This window comes from Heteronotia binoei, chromosome 13 (assembly GCF_032191835.1).
Source record: "Heteronotia binoei isolate CCM8104 ecotype False Entrance Well chromosome 13, APGP_CSIRO_Hbin_v1, whole genome shotgun sequence".
Taxonomy (NCBI): domain Eukaryota; kingdom Metazoa; phylum Chordata; class Lepidosauria; order Squamata; family Gekkonidae; genus Heteronotia; species Heteronotia binoei.
This window is the reverse complement of record NC_083235.1, coordinates 28349203-28365755: the sequence shown is the minus strand read 5'-3', so window position 1 is coordinate 28365755 and position 16553 is coordinate 28349203. Positions and strand designations below refer to the sequence as shown.

The 16553-nt window shown below is 47.6% G+C and overlaps 1 protein-coding gene across 7 annotated transcripts in view; it reads right to left on the bottom strand.

Annotated features, from left to right (window-relative positions):
• Nucleotides 1-16553, bottom strand: part of ZNF385A (zinc finger protein 385A) — a 191764-nt gene that overhangs the window by 85177 nt on the left and 90034 nt on the right. Inside the window, exon 1 of one of the 7 annotated variants that reach the window (XM_060252068.1) lies at nt 7414-7516. The exons of the other annotated variants lie outside the window; for them this stretch is intronic. The gene's annotated coding sequence lies outside the window, so the exon portion shown is untranslated. Of the gene's footprint in view, nt 1-7413; nt 7517-16553 lie in introns of those variants that run through there. 7 annotated transcript variants of the gene reach the window in all.

Below are 16553 nucleotides of genomic sequence, written 5' to 3'. Positions count from 1 at the left end.
CAGCATCTCCTCTCCCCCCACCCTATCACATACACACACTGCCTGAAGAATTCCTCCCCATAAGCAGCTGCGTGCCCAAAGGCTCCGTGTAGTGCAAGATGATTTTCCAAGTGGGAAAACATCTCTTGTTCTTCAATACCTTTGGGCATCCTAGACTCTTAAGAGCTTATTTTAGGAAAGCCAGTGGCCAGCATTTTCCTCTTCCCTGCTCCCCGCCTTTTTCCTGCCATCAAACAACCCCAAAAGCAGGAGAATGGTAATTGTTGAGCTCAGCTGCAGGCACCCCTGCGGTATCTGTTCCAGAGCTGGCCACCCGCCGGGTGGGGATGTAACTGCATCTTGTCATGACATCCAACTAGCAGAAATCCCACGTTCAGCAGATAACAGCTCAAAATAAGACCCAGGCTAGAAATAGATGCCCTGGTCTCAGCATCTGACCCAGACAACCCAGGACACAAGTGGGGGACTTTTTTTTAAAAAAAAAAGTACCTTCCTGCAATGAGGCTGTTCCACTTTGGATTGCTCCCATAAGAGGGTAAGAAAAGCCCCCTGAGAGTATTCTTTCTAGTTCAGCATCCTCTTTCCTGTAGTGGCCAACAACATACTATCAGGAAGCCCCAAAGCAGGGCATGAAAGCCACATTTCATTACTATTCTCCCCTCTTAGTCACTTTATTGTCTTCTTGGTACATCTCACTGGTCCTATTTTTGGACCAGGGAAAAGAAGCGACCCCATCACAGCAGCCCTCAGATCTGGTGACCTATGATTTGTGGTGGTCCAACGCTTATTTTTTGGGGGGAGGGGGCATAGAGCTTTTATGTACCTTCAATATTCTGTGGTTGGACTTGCAAACAGGAAATAGGAAACTTGAGCCCGAAAGATTCTACAAACCCTAATAGGAAACTTCTTCAGCTTTCTCTGGGACTGGTATCTCTGTTAGCAATCATCATGGCTAAATGTATCATTCACTCAAGAAAACCCCTGCACATAGAAAACTAGTGTATCAGGGTGAAAGTTCCCTGGTATGTAGTTTTCTATGTGCAAAGCAATTTCTTTCTTTTTCCTTTTGTATGGAGGAATGTCAAATAGTGTGAGGCCTTCAATCCACTTGCAGTCTGAAGCAGTGTTCCTCTAAGCTAAGTTAGTGTGAGCTAGTCCACAGTTTTTTAGCCTCCGGCTCACACATTTTTGTGTTAGCTCAGGAAAAATGGCCCCAGAGCAAACTAAATTTATGCAAAGTAGAATTTTTGCTCACAATACTCCACAGCTTAGAGGGAACATTGGTCTGAAGTAGTACGATCCAGGGGTAAGTTTGCCCTCTTAAAGAGGCCTAAGCCACAGGCACAGTGTCTGGTCAGCCCCAGGAACTGTACCTTCATTCTGGGCATGGAGCAGGGGTCCCTGAGTATGTGTGGGAGGGGAGGTATTTGTGAATTCCCTGTGTTGCGCATGGGGATGGACTACATGATTCTGGGCCTCCCTTCCAACTATGACTCTATGATTCCCCAGTGTCTATACCTACACAAAAGCACAGTCTCTCCAATATAGAAAGAACAAAACTAATCGCTTCTCTGTTCTCTATGCCTCATCACCTGCTGTTTCAATAGCCTTGAGCATTCTCACACCAATTCACATCCTGTCCACCTGAATAAGGAACGAATGTCCTTGTGGTTCCCTCAAGGGTTCTACATAACCTTCTAGAAAAAAAAAAAACCCTTGGAAACAAGGGAAATGCAGTCCAGTGCTTTGCTTTTAAGAACAGGGGCTGCAGGAGGGCTGAACAACTAGAATTCTTAGTACAGAAGAGAAAGAAGTATGTTGGGAAAGGGAAGTGGGCAGCCTGAAAATTAGGAGTTTTAGGCTCCACTTTCCAGCTCTAAGAGTGGAGCTGGGGTTAAATTCTATATTTTCCTGCGTTTTTCGTTCATTCATTGGATTTTTACCCTGCTCATTCCCCAAGGAGCTCTGAGAAGCATTCTCCCCTCTACTCCCCACTTTATCCTCAACAACCTCTTGAAGTAGGTTAGGCTGGGAAAATGAGTGACTGACCCAAAGTCACTCCATGAGCTTCCCAGCTGAGTGGGGATTCGAATCTGAGTCTCCCTGTAGCTGGGCTTTTTAACCCCTGCACTGCACAAGATGTGTGTTCACATATAATAGAAAACAAAAGCAGGACAGGCTAAAAATGCAGGTTTTGTTCTCAGAAGGGCATAAGCCAGAAAGTCCAGTGGTTACAACCATGTATCCTGGACTCCCTGTAGCTTTTGATCCATATTTTAAAAGAGGCACCCTGTATCCTTACACACACAGTGGTTTAGAGAAATTGAAGGAGCAAGAATTAGCAAACCTCAGAGGCCCCCACCTCCTATGTTTCACACATATGAGTTGCTATTCTGACCAAAAGTAGGGCAGTCTAGAACAGTGACTCATGCAGAGACAAAACATACAACCTCCCAGGCCTTGAATTCAGCAGGAGCTCATGGAAGCACAGCTCCTGAACCTTTCTGAGGGCTCCCCCTTCTCTTCCCCACCAACCTTGTCCATTGAACAGTCGGTGCAGCTGCATAACAACCCCTGGATTAGGAGTGCGGGCAGCCAGCCAGCCACCAGGAGCTTTATCATACCCCCAGCAGCCCTCATTAACCCCTGAAGAAGCCTGTGCCACCCTTTCTCCACTTCTTATGTGATTTTGGACTGTGGGTGGCTTGCTGGCTTTTTGACTGTGTGTGTGGGGGCAGCCAAGGAGAGTTCCAGGTGAGTGAGGCTTGCTCAGGCTGGCTAGATTTCTAGCCAGTCCAAGCAGGCCTTGCTCGCCCAGGGCTCTCCTTTCTTGTGTCAGGTTGGTTTTGGCTGGGGGGACAGCATATGCTAATGAGTTATGCTAATGATCTCCACCACGTATTTTTCTACAAAGCGACCCCTGCAACCTCCTATGAGAACAGGAAATTCTGGTGCATCAAGAGAGAGCAAATGATCCCACCATACCCAGTACAGAAACACAGCAGACGTATCCAGCAGAAGCTGAATGGAAAAAGGCAGGGCAAGAGCAATGATTCATGCAGAAATATAGCAGCTGCCTTCTCTGTGGGTGTATTCTTCAGGCTCGAAGGAGCCTCTAATTATTCAATAAACATATCACAGCTAAATAGCAGTTTTCTTGTAACAACAAATTTAGGAATTGTGGGGTTATAAGGCACAGGGAGTGGGGATGAGGGAGCACGGGAGACCCGGGTTCAAGTCCCCATTCTGCCATGAAGCTTACTGAATGACCCTAGGCCAGCCACTCTCAGCCTAAACTACATCACAGGGCTGTTGTGAGGATAAATATAGAGGGAAGAACTAGGTACACCCACCCTGAATGCCTTAGAGGAAGGATAAAAATAAACTATATACACTGGGGAAACATTTTTTTAAAAATCAGCTCTGTGAATTTGTATCTAACATTTACAAGGGTTGTGAGAGGCAGAAGTCCACATTGCTGGGCTCAGTTCCCAAAACTCAGCCCCTAGTGATCCATCTAGTCCAACATCCTGCCTCATACAGTGGCTAACCAGCTCCTATGGAGGTCCAACAACAGGGCATAGAGGTCAAGGCCTCCTGGCACTAGGATTCAGAGGCTGACAACCACTGAACATGGAGGCTCCCTTCAGTCACCACAGCTAGTAGCCAATAATAGACCTGGCTGTCCAGGGCTTTTTTTTTTTTAGAAAAAGCCCAGCAGGAACTTATTTGCATATTAGACCACACCCCCTGATGCCAAGCCAGCTGGTGCTGCATTCCTGTGAGTTCTTGCTCAAAAAAAGCCCTGGACCTGTTCTCCATGCATCTAATAGTTACAGCTGGAATGGATGGGCCTCTGTGTTGTGCTGCAGTCCTGGGTGAAAGAGTGAGACTGAGCAATTGCCACAGCAGTACAAAAAAGGTGGTCTGAAAGCTAAGACTCAGACTCATTTAATTCGTTAGTTCCCGCCTATCTCTGGACACAGATTCAAGGGGTGTGTGTGTGTAACAATTTTCCAAAAAAACCAGCAGTGAGTACTAATTTTAAATTTCTTCAAGCCAAGAAAAGGAAAAAAACCTTCACTCAATGACAAGAACCAGGCCTACAAAGGATAGAAACTCAGCTACCTTTCCAGAGAGAAATATGATTGAAAAGGGAGAGTTCGATCTTTTTCCTCCCTCTTTTTCCTCCTCCTCTGCTGCCAGAGCAGAGTGCTAGGAGAGTGAACCATTGCAAAGATGCCAAGATGAAAGGAGCAGGCAGGTGGGGAGGGGGATGGGGTTGAGAGAAGGAGAATCAATGAAGAATAGCTGTAGAAAAGCCAGCTGAAAAGATCAGAAGAAGGACAGACTACAACATAACATCTTGGGGGATGGGAGATAGCGATGAGAGGCTGGTAGGGTGGCTGCTGATAGACAGATTCACTGGCATGGTAATCCAGAAATCTATATTCTGTAGCAGCAAAGTGCACTGTTCACAGCAGAGCTTTCCTTTGCTCTGAGTGTGTTAGCAAGTTACAGAGTTACACAGAGCCCCTTGCCAGTTTCAAACTAATAAGAATTCTTTTATTAGAGAACTCCATTCTAGATAGCTAAGATGGGAGATAGAGACAGGATCTAACTACCTGGACCTTGAATAAAACTTTGTTGGTCTTAAAGGTGCTACTGGACTCTTACTTTACCTGGATGGATGCAGATAGAGGCTGCCACCCATGGTACAAAGGTTGAGAGCAACAAGCTCCTTCTGTGTGTGTGCATGTGTGTGTGAGAGAGCGAGATAGGGAGGGAGGGAGGGAGGGAATGCCCCTGAGAATTATCAGTTTACACATGAAAGGGACTGAGGCAGAAGAGCAAACAGGAAGAAAATCCACGGTTTGTCTCTTATAACCAGTGTTCCCTCTAAGCTGAGTTAGTGTGAGCTAGCTCACAGATTTTTAGCCTCCAGCTCACATAATTTTGTCTTACCTCAGGAAGGATGACCCCAGAGCACAATAATCTATGCAGTAGCCCACAACTTTAACAGCAGTAGCTCACAAAGTAGAATTTTTGCTCACAAGACTCTGCAGCTTAGAGGGAACGCTGCTTATAACCCCTCTCTGGAATCTGAAGCTAAGAGACAACATCAAATCCTTCTCTTCCAGTTCGCAAGTTTGGTGTAGTGGTTAAGTGTGCGGACTCTTATCTGGGAGAACCAGGTTTGATTCCCCACTCCTCCACTTGCACCTAGCATGGCCTTGGGTCAGCCATAGCTCTGGCAGAGGTTGTCCTTGAAAGGGCAGCTGCTGTGAGAGCCCTCTCCAGCCCCACCCACCTCACAAGGTGTCTGTTGTGGGGGAGGAAGGTAAAGGAGATTGTGAGCCGCTCTGAGACTCTTCGGAGTGGAGGGCGGGATATAAATCCAATATCTTCTTCTTCTCTTCCAACAGCTGTAAGGTTTTCAAGAGACATCCAGCATCCTGAGGAAGAGCAAAGGCCTGCCAAGGGCCTTTTACTGGAGCATGCATTAGCTGGGTGTGTAGAGAGAATGCCATAGGCATGTATGGGGTTAGTGGGAAGGCAGATGTACCAGCATGGTCCTGGGATACTTTGCAGCATGGTGTAATGGTTAGAGTGTCAGACTAGGATCTGAGAGACCCAGGCTTAGATCTCTACTCTTCCACGAAAGCTTCCTGGGTGATCTTGGGCCAGTCCCATACTGTCAGTCTAACCAAGCCTCACAGGGTTGTTGTGAGGATAAAATGGAGGGAAAGACAAGGATGTATGCCACCCTGAGTTCAACAGAACCAGACAGGGGGAGGGGGGGATAAATGAATAAGGACCCTGACATTGTCTGGAGAAACATGGAGGTTGTTGTGACCTAGTGGGAAAGGGAAGGTGTGTGCAAAGAATGTAACGGCACTCAACTGCTCAGCATCTATTAGGAGGTAGAAGGGCCTGGGGCAGCCACCAGATTTATTGCAAACACACCTGCTTGGGAAATGGGTGCAGAACAGGCAGAGAGATTCTCACACACCTGTCTCAAATGTGAATGGTTTGCAGAGACTTCAGCTATTCAAATGTTAGTAAAGCAGCTTGCAAAAGGGATGGTAGAGAAGTGGGGTAACAGAAAGCAGGCCTACTTGCTGGTACTGGCAATTTGCAAAATTTGGCAAGACAGATGCATACTTCCGCTAGGGGGATGAGGGGGGGGGGGATGGAACAGAATCACAAAGTTGGAAGGGGTCATACAGGCCATCTAGTCCATCCCCCTGCTCAATGCAGGATCAGCCTAGAGGAGTATCCCTGACAAGTATTTATCCAGCCAAAGAAGGAATTCACAAAGTGGTGATAGTTCTGAAGTTTTCCCCTCCTTACCTTGGTTACAACCCTATTAAGCAACCCACTGGCAACCTCACTGATTGTGTTGGGGGATGCTTGGGGAGAGAAACCGGAATTCCTCAACAGAACAAGCTTTGAGTCCAGTGGCACCTTTAAGACCAACAAAGTTTAATTCTGGTGCATGTTCTGGTGCAAGTTTAATTCATGTGCACGCACACGAAAGTTTATACCCAGAATTAAACTTTTGTGGTCTTAAAGGTGCCACTGGACTCAAAGTTTGTTTGGTTGCTTCAGGCCAACACAGCTACCCACCTCAAACTAGAATTCCTCAAGTTCTTGATGTAATGGGTTGGCATGGGATATAAGGTTCCAGAACTATACTGCTTCTGGCTCTTAGCAAATAAGTAGTGTAGTACTATTACATGGCAGGATACCAGGGGCTTGTAGTTTGTCAGGAAGGGGGACAGCATGTCAACCAAAGAGGGACAGATCTAATGGGTTCCAGGGGTGCACGAAGAACCAAGGGATTTATTTGTCATTGGGAGACACAGGATGCAGGCTGGCTAGAAGGCAGAGCACGGAACCAACCAGGACCACAAGTTTCTTTTCTCTGGCCATTTCAGACTTATGCAAGTTGGAGTCTCATTTTCCCAGCACAAAAGCAAGAAACCCCAGCAAGAGCAGGGGAAACGCGCACAACTTTCAACACCTTTCTCCCACCTCCCTTCGTCAGAATCCTCCTCTCTGAGCAGGGATGCCTTTCTACACCGCCGCCCCCAACTCGCCGCCCGCCCCCATCTCCCACATCCCTGCTTTCAAACTTTGCTCGCAGTTTCAAGCAGAGCAAACGGCAGGCGGGGGTGGCTGGCTGGCTGGCGAGGAAATGATGGGGAAAATGCGGACTGGAAGACAACGCGGGCGGGAGTCAAGGAGGAGCCCAGAGGCCAGCTGTTTGAACGACCTTTTTAAAAAAAAAAAATCTGAATTGAGATTTGAGAGCGAGCGAGAGAGAGAGAGAGGTTCCCCTCCCCGCCCTCGCAGCGCGCCCCCCCCTGGCCCCCTAAGCCCGCACCGGGGCGCACTGTCTCCGCTTACCCCGCGCGCCTCCGCTGCGCTGCCCGCTCCGGCCGAGTCCCTGGGCGCATCCCGGCGGCAGGCAAAGCGCCGAGCGCCCTCCTCCTTCCCAGCTGGGGAGGAGCGCCCGAAGGAGCCGGCCTCCGTCCCTCCCACCCGGCTGGCCAGACCGGCCCTCCCGCAGCTGCCAGAGAGAGCGAGAGAGAGGAAACCCCCCTGCCTTGGCAACCTTCCCGTCCCCCATTCCCGCAAGCGGAGGGCGCACCGTCGCCGGCTGGAGCGATCGATCTCGCTCTCTCATTCACTGGAGTGGCCTCCATGAGGCTGCCCACGGTGGCTGGAGAAAGGAATTTTCTGCAACACCAGGGAAGGCACTGGGGAAAGAAGGCCTTTGAGCATACACAGAGTGCGCTGTCTCCACATCCTGTTCTGCAGCGCTCGCCTATTGTTTGCTATTAAGGTACCTTTTTTTCCAGCCTCCTTCCCCCAAGGAGATCCCTCACCAAAGCCTAGCCTAATCCTGTTTTCAGAGCATTCTCCAAAGAGCTTTAAAATCTCAGCAAGTCTCAGAAAAACCACCCAGAACAACAGTGGATACTGTTAAAGACAGAATACAGGGTACATACCAAGAGCTCTGCTGGATCAGACTAGTGGTCCATCTAGTTCAGCATCGTATCTCACAGAGTGGTCAACCAGTTCCTCTGGGGGCATACAGGCCAAGGCCTTCCCTGATATTGCCTCCTGGCTCTGGGAGGTATCCCTCAGTCAACATGGCTAGTAGCCACTGGTAGATCACTGACAGACATATTTGTAAGGGCTCTACAACCTTAAAAATGGAGGTTCAAAAATGGGGATTCAAACACAGCGGAGAGAAGACAGTGTAATGCAGAAAGGGGTGCTTTGGATCCCCAATGGGGGGAAAAGGCAGGGTTTAAACACAGTAAAATAAATCTTTATGGTTTTCATTCTCATATCACCTCTAAGAGCCAGTTTGGTGTAATGGTTAAGTGTGCGGACTCTTATCTGGGAGAACCAGGTTTGATTCTCCACTCCTCCACTTGCATTTGCTGGAATGGCCTTGGGTCCACCATAGCTCTGGCAGAGGTTGTCCTTGAAAGGGCAGCTGCTGTGAGAGCCCTCTCCAGCCCCACCCACCTCACAGGGTGTCTGTTGTGGGGGAGGAAGGTAAAGGAGATTGTGAGCCACTCTGAGACTCTTCGGAGTGGAGGGCGGGATAGAAATCCAATATCTTCTTCTTCTTCTAAGCCTCTCTTATCCCTATTTTAAAGATGCAGCATTAAGCCTGACTTGGAAAGAAGGTCTTTTCATCAAAGTCAAAAATGTGTGGCCGATGCAGGACACCTCAAAGAGGTCCCAAATCCAATCCGGGGGCGGGGCACCACATCTACTTGGCTATGCTCTGGAGTCTAAATAGAAAGCTAAGAACCTTCACCAAATCCTTCTATGCTGACAAAATTGCCAACTCTTTGGAAACATTTGGAACGTGATACAGGCAAAATATTTTTTAAATGGGCAAAACCCAGCCAACAATAAGCACTTAAAAGCTATGATCTTAACAAGTTTATTAGGAGTGCATAACTCAGTGGCGGATGTTTAAGACTGCACTGTAATGCATAACACCCTGCCAAGTTTGGAGATCCCTCTAACTTTTAAATAAGGATTCATTTGAGGATCAGTTTGAATGTTCTAGTCCAAGGGTGGCCAAACTTGTTTAAGGTAAGAGCCACAAGACATGAACATCAGATGTTTGAGAGCTGCATGGAAGAAAGGAAGGAAAATAAATGAAGGGAGGGAGGGAGTGGTAGAAAGAAAGCAACTTTAACTTTGAATGAATTCTCCAAGCCATCAGCTGGCTTGGCTTGAATAAGTTATTTAAAGAAAGAAATGCCTTCTCCAAGCTGACCGATGCGATGGTGGGGGCTTCGAGAGCCTCACAATATGTGTGAAAGAGCCACATGTAGCTCCTGAGCCTCAGTTTGGCCGCCCCTGGTCTAGTCTCTTTCCTACTGAAATCAAAGCAATCCAAAAATGGCTTCCTATGGTTTACACCCTATGGTTACACCCTCATTATTCTAAATATGCAATCTTTGCACACACAAAATGCTGTACAACTTCAGTGTAGAGTCGTTAACTGACCAGCAAATATATCCAGATCACTCATGAGCACACAAATATGAAGAAATTAGCTAGTGAAGGTTTTCACTGCATATAGATGGACATGATCACCAGCTAATGTCTGAACATCAAGTTGCCACAGCTAGGTATAACTACTGGAGTAGGTTGGCAAGTTGGCAACCTTACTTTTATCCTAGTTAATGTCTGCATAAACAGATCAATGTCACTAATTCCCCTTGTAGAGCAGTCTTACAGTGGTGCTTTGGTGCCTCTATTAGTGCCTTCTCTTAGGTTCTACGTACTGTACAGTTTCTTCCTGCATTGATTTTAGTAATAATTCCCCTTGAGGTTCAGTGGGAAAAAACAGATGACAAATGAAGTAAATAAATAATACTGATCTCTCAGATCCAACACCAACTGGACCCCTTGTCCAGTTCTGCTTTCAAGTTCCACAAGAGCAATAGTCTCAAACTGAAAATTCAGGGGTCACTAAAGCTCATGAGCATATAGAACAGGGGTATCAAACACACAGTTCAGGGGTTGAATCAGACCCTCGGAGGGCTCCTATCAGTCCCCCAAGCAACTGGCTGTCATCTGCTTCCTTCTCCCTCTCTCTTGCTTCCTTCTGCATAACAGCTTGCTTTGCAAGGCTTGCTCAATTGCACAGGAGCAACAGAGAAAAACCTCTATTTTCTTCATTGGCTGAGGCTCCTACCTTGGGAAGGAAGGGGGGAGGAATAGCTTGCTTTCCAAGGCTCTCTCAATCACACAGCAGAATTACTGAGCCAAGCCTCTGTTCTATTGGCTGAGGCTCCCCCCCCCCCCAGTCCCCTAGGTAAGGAATGAAAGAGCCAGAGCTTCCTTTGCCTAGTTCCCTGGATATCATTGGAGAAATACAAAGAAAGCATCTTTAAGACTAATGAGTGCTAACGTTTTAAGTATGTTTGAAGGTTTTTTAAACATTTATTTGTGTTTGTCTGTGTTCTTTATAAAATGTATATCTTTGCTACCTAATCTTAAATAGATACACACATGGCCCTGCCCAATCCAATACAGTCCAGCCCAACAAGTGTCATTTATGTCAGATCCAGCCCTCATAACAAATGAGTTCGACACCCTTAATCTAGAAAAACTGAAGAGTTTAAGAGAGCTGCCATGCAATTTCCAAACTGTAAAGCCGGGTGGACTAGGTTGCCACAAAAGAAGAATTAGCAATCTGCACTAATTAAATAAGTCGCAACTTCCTGGAAGCCCAGCATCTACCTTTAGAGGAGGTTGCCCGCTGCATCTCTGCATGATTTCCTAATCAGGCCTTCCTTCCTTCCAGCCAGCCTCGGCACTGGACTGATAATTCTCTCACACTTCTGCATTAAGTGTGATTGCAGATACTTGCCAGAATTACCTGGAGGTTGCCTGTTGCAATTCTACACTATCCTATGTTGGGGTTTGTCTCCTTTTCATTTGGGAAACAGACTAAAAATAGTTCCTCATGAAAAATACAGAGGCACTCTCAAGGGCAAGCAATTCTTACTTTTCACTTAAAACACACTAAAACAAAACCATTCCAGCTACAGACTAAGATGGAAGCGTGCCTCCAATTTTAATTCAGAAAAGTATGCCTCAGCTATCAAAACTGGCCACAAAGGATGGTCTGTGAATCAATGACAGAGCATTTGCTTTGCATACAGAAGGTCCTGAGTTCAGTCTGTGACATTTGCAGTTACAGAGAACCAGGTAGCTGGGGTCAGGGAAAGCTCCCTCCTGTCTCAAATGATGGAGAGCTGCAGCCAATCAAGCAGGCCATACTAGACAGACTAAAGAGTCAACTCTGTATAAAACAGCTGCAAATGTCCATTCATATGGAGGAAAGCATAAAGACCAGGGCTGACCCTAGACCAGGGGTGGCTAAACTGTGGCTCGGGAGCCACATGTGGCTCTTTCACACATACTGTATAGCTCTTGAAGTCCCCTCTGCTACACAGAGAAGGCATTTGTTCTTTAAATCACTTCTCCAAGCCAAGCCAGCCAGCAGCTTGGAGAATGCATTTAAAGTTAAAGTTGCTTTCTTTCCACCTCTCCCTCCTTTCTCCATCTATTTCCCTCCTTCCCTTTCTTGCATCTCTCAAGCATTTGACATTCATGCCTTGTGGCTCTCAGACATCTGACATTTATTCTATGCGGCTCTTACGTTAAGCAAGTTTGGCCACCCCTGCCCTAGACTATCTGACGATCCAGGCAAGGCTAACTTCTGGCACCCCCTTCTGTACTGATAACCAATTTTCAGAAACAGATGAATTGGGGGGAAAATGAAAAGCACAAAACTTGAAACTGCTCCCTGACCTGGATAGCCTAGGTCATTGGGTCATGTGGGGGACATCCAATTGTGCACCCCCAGAAGGCCTGAACCCTAGGCAATTGCCTAGTTTGCCTAGTGGTAGGGACAGCCCTGATAAAGACTATGCATGGGCCTATGTCTTGATCTCTGTCTTTGGCTGCTGAGATAACACCAGGCTTTGCCCTATACTTCCAAGGGTATGTTTACAGCAAGGAAGACCAGAAACTTGCTTGCAACAGTAATTAATCAATTTGAAATTCAGACGCTCACCAATTTTGATGCACAAAATATACAACCACGCCTCCTTACTCATCTGCCGGTGATCACAGAGATGGATAGACCCACACAGAGTAGCAGAGACAGAGCTAGAGGGAAGCTTCGTATATGTCCAACAAGCAAAAACTCAGAACATAGGTATTTTCTAGGGTCTTCCTTTTAACAGGCTACAGAGATGCAGAAGCTCTCTGTGGCAATTCTGATTTTTTCCCCCAGGGAGAAAGAGTTCAGCTGTACAGTGCGTCCTGCTGCAGCCCAGAACAATTCTGTTTGAGAAGGGTTTAATATATCAAGATATTTATCTCACCCTTTGAAAGCAACAAACTTGACCGCCTCTGCTTGATCCTCACAACCAGGGCTAGAATTCTAGCAGGAGCTCCTTTGCATATTAGACCATACCCCCTTGATGTAGCCAATCCTCCAAGAGCTTACAAAAAAGAGCCTTGTAAGCTCTTGGAGGATTGGCTACATCAGGGAGGTGTGGCCTAATATGCAAAGGAGCTCCTGCTAGAATTCCACCCCTGCTCACGATTCTGCAAAGTAGGCTAACAGAGTAACTATTCCAGGGGTCTCCAAAACAACGCCCGTGGGCACCATGGTGCCTGCTAACACCTTTCCTGGCCCCCATCCAGTGTTTTTTAGAAAGCAAGTGGGGCCAGATGACACTTTTGCCCAGCAGGGCTTCTGACTGGCTATGCGATTAAAAGGCATCCCATTAAATGGACCTTCTGCCTGAAATCTCAAAGTTTCCATTAGAGTTACACATAACCTTGCACCCTGTCATTTTGTGGCTGGCTCCCCCTCCTGCAGTAGCCATTTTGTCGTTGCACCCATCACCCTATATCAGAGTTCCAGAGGATTCTGCAGGCTGAAAAAGGACTAACTCAAGGTCACCCTGGTGGTTTCCTGGCTGAGTAAAGAGGATTCGAACCCAGGTCTCCCACCTTTGTAGACTGACATTCTAACCTCTATGCCAAAGTGGCAGATTGCCTCATCAGCCATCTGTGTATAACTAAGCCCAAATCATTGAACATGTTCAAAGAGAAACATCCCATTCTTTGATGAGCCTCACATTCACTGAGCCAATTGCATCATATGGAGATTTAACTAATTTAATTGAGTAATTACTTAAAAACCGGTGGATTTTTTTGTCCTCCAAAAAAACATAAGAAAAAATCTTTATTCCGTTGACAGCTCAATGGGATCACCTCTGTCCATGTAATGTTCCTCTTGCTTTTGCTCACTGGCTGACTTCAAAGTGCAAGCACCAAACGCTGGGATGGGCACCGGCAGCCGATCAAGCAGAGCTCGGCCAGCCACGTGCCAGATTGAATTGCTGCCTCTCTGCAGCAGGTGCAAGCCAGACCGGGTGACAGGAAGAAATCCAGAACTCGCCAGTTGGCATCCTACCTTTCCTCATGCTTCAGAGAATGTATGCATGCAAGGGAATGTGTGTACAAACATGCACCCATACGCACACTCAAGCAGCAATCTTTGATGCGAGAAGAGAGGTGATCCAAAGCGTGTAAAAAGATGCTCCCCCCATTTTTCATCTGTGAAACGCTGGATGCCATTCTTTGGCTGAGACACGTCTAGAGCACGCGGCGCCGCAGCAACAGTTTCGTCAGGCGTCTTTCCACGCTCACCAACAAGAGACACCCAATACTCCTGGAACAGCTAATCCATACCACATCTGATCTGCATAAAAACAGCAAGCTCCACCTTTCTTTGCCGATATCTAATTGCCCAGAGATTTCACGCTTCCCATCTTAAGGGAAAGCTACAAACAGGCCATGTATTTTGCCTCTACACAATCTGAATCCTGAGCGAGCGGCTATCAATTTGTCCTGAATTTAAGTCATGAAGAGCTTGGTTAAAAAATCAGCTCTCAGCCCTTTTCTGGATCTAGACCTTGGGCCCTGCTCCTTCCCAAGGCCTCTCTGTTCTGCAGGTGAGGGCAATCTAAATATTTTGTTGTTTTTGGTTTTGGCCATTGAGCTGCAACCAAAGTATGGTGACCCCACAGGGTTTTCTAGGCTAGAGACAATCAGAGGCAGTTTGCCACTGCCCACCTCTGCATAGTGACCCTGGACTTCCTTGGTGGTCTCCCATCTGACAAAGAACCTACTTAGCAGGGCTGGCGCAACCCAGTAGATTAGGTAGATAGCAGCCTAGGGCACCACCTAGCCACAGGGACAGGCAGCCAGCACACCGCTGCCCCTGTTGTCCCTTCCCTTCTGTCTTCCTTTCCCCACCGCTGCATTCATCCTTGCCGCTGCTCACCTGTCCACCACCCTCCTCCACTTCATTGCCAGCCTGGCAGCCTGCAGGTGGGCAGCAGCAGTGAAGGGGCTGAGGAGGTGGTGGGGTGGCAACGGGTGCAACGCGGCAAAGGAGGGCTGGTGCCGAGTTCCTCCAAGTGCATGTGCCACCCTGTCCCTACTCAGTTTTCCTGGGACTGTTCTTTCACCAGAAGCATAGAGAAGCACTCTCTAACCCCTACACCTCACGCTGATTCGCCAGTGGGGCTTTTCAAGGGCCTGCCATCTTTCTCCCTTTCCAGCCTATACCAGCCTTTTAGCCAGCAGAAATTAGACTGGCGGGGCTTCTTCGATACCTCCATGACAAGGAAACCTTGGGCTGCTTCCTTTGACTGTGTCAGGCTGGTACACTGCTAAAGGCAAAAGGAGAAGAGAGGTAAAGATGTTCCCAGGGCCAGCCTTAGACTATCTGGCAACCTAGGCAAGCAGAGGTGCTCAGAGCTGGCCCTCCCTTCCTGCATGCCCTGCTGCCACTGTGCAACCCTAGGCTTGGACTAGGGTTGTCTAGGGTTGCACAGTCATTGTGCAACCCTATGCCCTGCTGCCACTGTGCAACCCTGCAGTTGTGGCCCATAGGATACAATGGAGTCCATTTTATCCTAGGCGCCCATAGGCTAGAATGGAGGAATCAGGCCGCAGCGACCCGATAAGGGGTTGCCCCACTGCCCATGCCTCTTGGGGTTTCCGAGAGGTGGTGGTAGGGGGAGATCCTTCCCCTCCTTTTGTACCCCAGGGGTGCAAAAGGAGGAAAAAAGAGCCACCACCTCTTGGAGACTCCAAGAGGCTGTGCAGGGGGAACTCGGATGTTTCCGAGGCTGAGAGTGAATGACTAGCCCAGGGGTGGCCAAACTGTGGCTCTCTCACACACTGTGTGATGCAGCCCCCACCACCCCATCGGCCAGCTTGGAGAAGGCATTTCTCTCTTTAAATCACTTCTCCAAGCCAAGGCAGCCAGTGGCTTGTAGAATGCATTTAAAATTAAAGTTGCTTTCTTTCCACCTCTCCCTCCCTCCCATCTATTTTCCTTCCTTCCGTTCTCAGACATCAGACATTTATTCTATGTAGCTCTTATGTTAAGCAAATTTGGCCACCCCTGGACTAGCCCAAGGTCACCAAGGTCCATGGCAGAGTGGAGATTCGAACCTGGGTCTTCCCCATCCTACCTCAACACCTTGACCACTTTACCATGCTGGCTGTCTCAGTGAGCTACCAGTTTTTGTTAATTCCTTAATCTAGAATTGTGTGTAACTTCAGAGCACCGAAAGTCAGTGTGGTCACATCTGATCTTTCCCATTGATCTCCCTGGCCCCACCACACTAGTCCAAGCACAAGGAATCATTTCACACATTACAGAGAGGCAAATCCATCCTGACCCGCCAGTGGAGAGCCACAACCAATCAAGGCCTCCCTAAGGCATAGCTGTGATGGCTCTACACTTTGAGCTTCAATACCCATTCGGGTTTTTATATACTTTACTCAATGTGCCATCACTAGAGGACTCCAGTGTACAAATGTGTGAAGTGAAAAAAAAAAGCATTGTTGTTGAGGTGATGGCGAACGATATGCCAGCTGGAGTTCTGGTTCTGCTTTTTTGTGTATGACTGCACATGTAAGCCATCGCAGCAAGCCGCTGTCATCAAATGTCAAGTATGCAAACAGCTAGTGTAGGCCTAATTCGCCCAGGCAGGAGAAAGAGGTGAAAGAGTCCTCAGGGGGCAGAAAGGACTGTACCACTTCAGAATACAGGTGATGGAAGCCAGGGATTAAAGGGATTAAAGAGGGGGGTGGGAAACCCCTCATGCAAACACAAAACTTAAACCAGAAGGGGTAAAAGATTCCATTTCCTTTCTTCACTTACTGGACTTTTTTTTTTGCGGAGTTCTTTCGACAATGTGTTTGTTTGGCCCTAAGAAAGAGCCACCACATAGGATATCGATTTGATCAGGGAAAGCAGAAGAAGCCAGCAGGAGGACATGGAGTAGGAAATGAATGGGGCCTCGGCAGCTTTTATTGACAGAGATCTCGTAATCAATGTCTCAAAATCCAAGCTATTATAAATTCAGGATTGGGTAAACATATGGAACAGAGGTTCA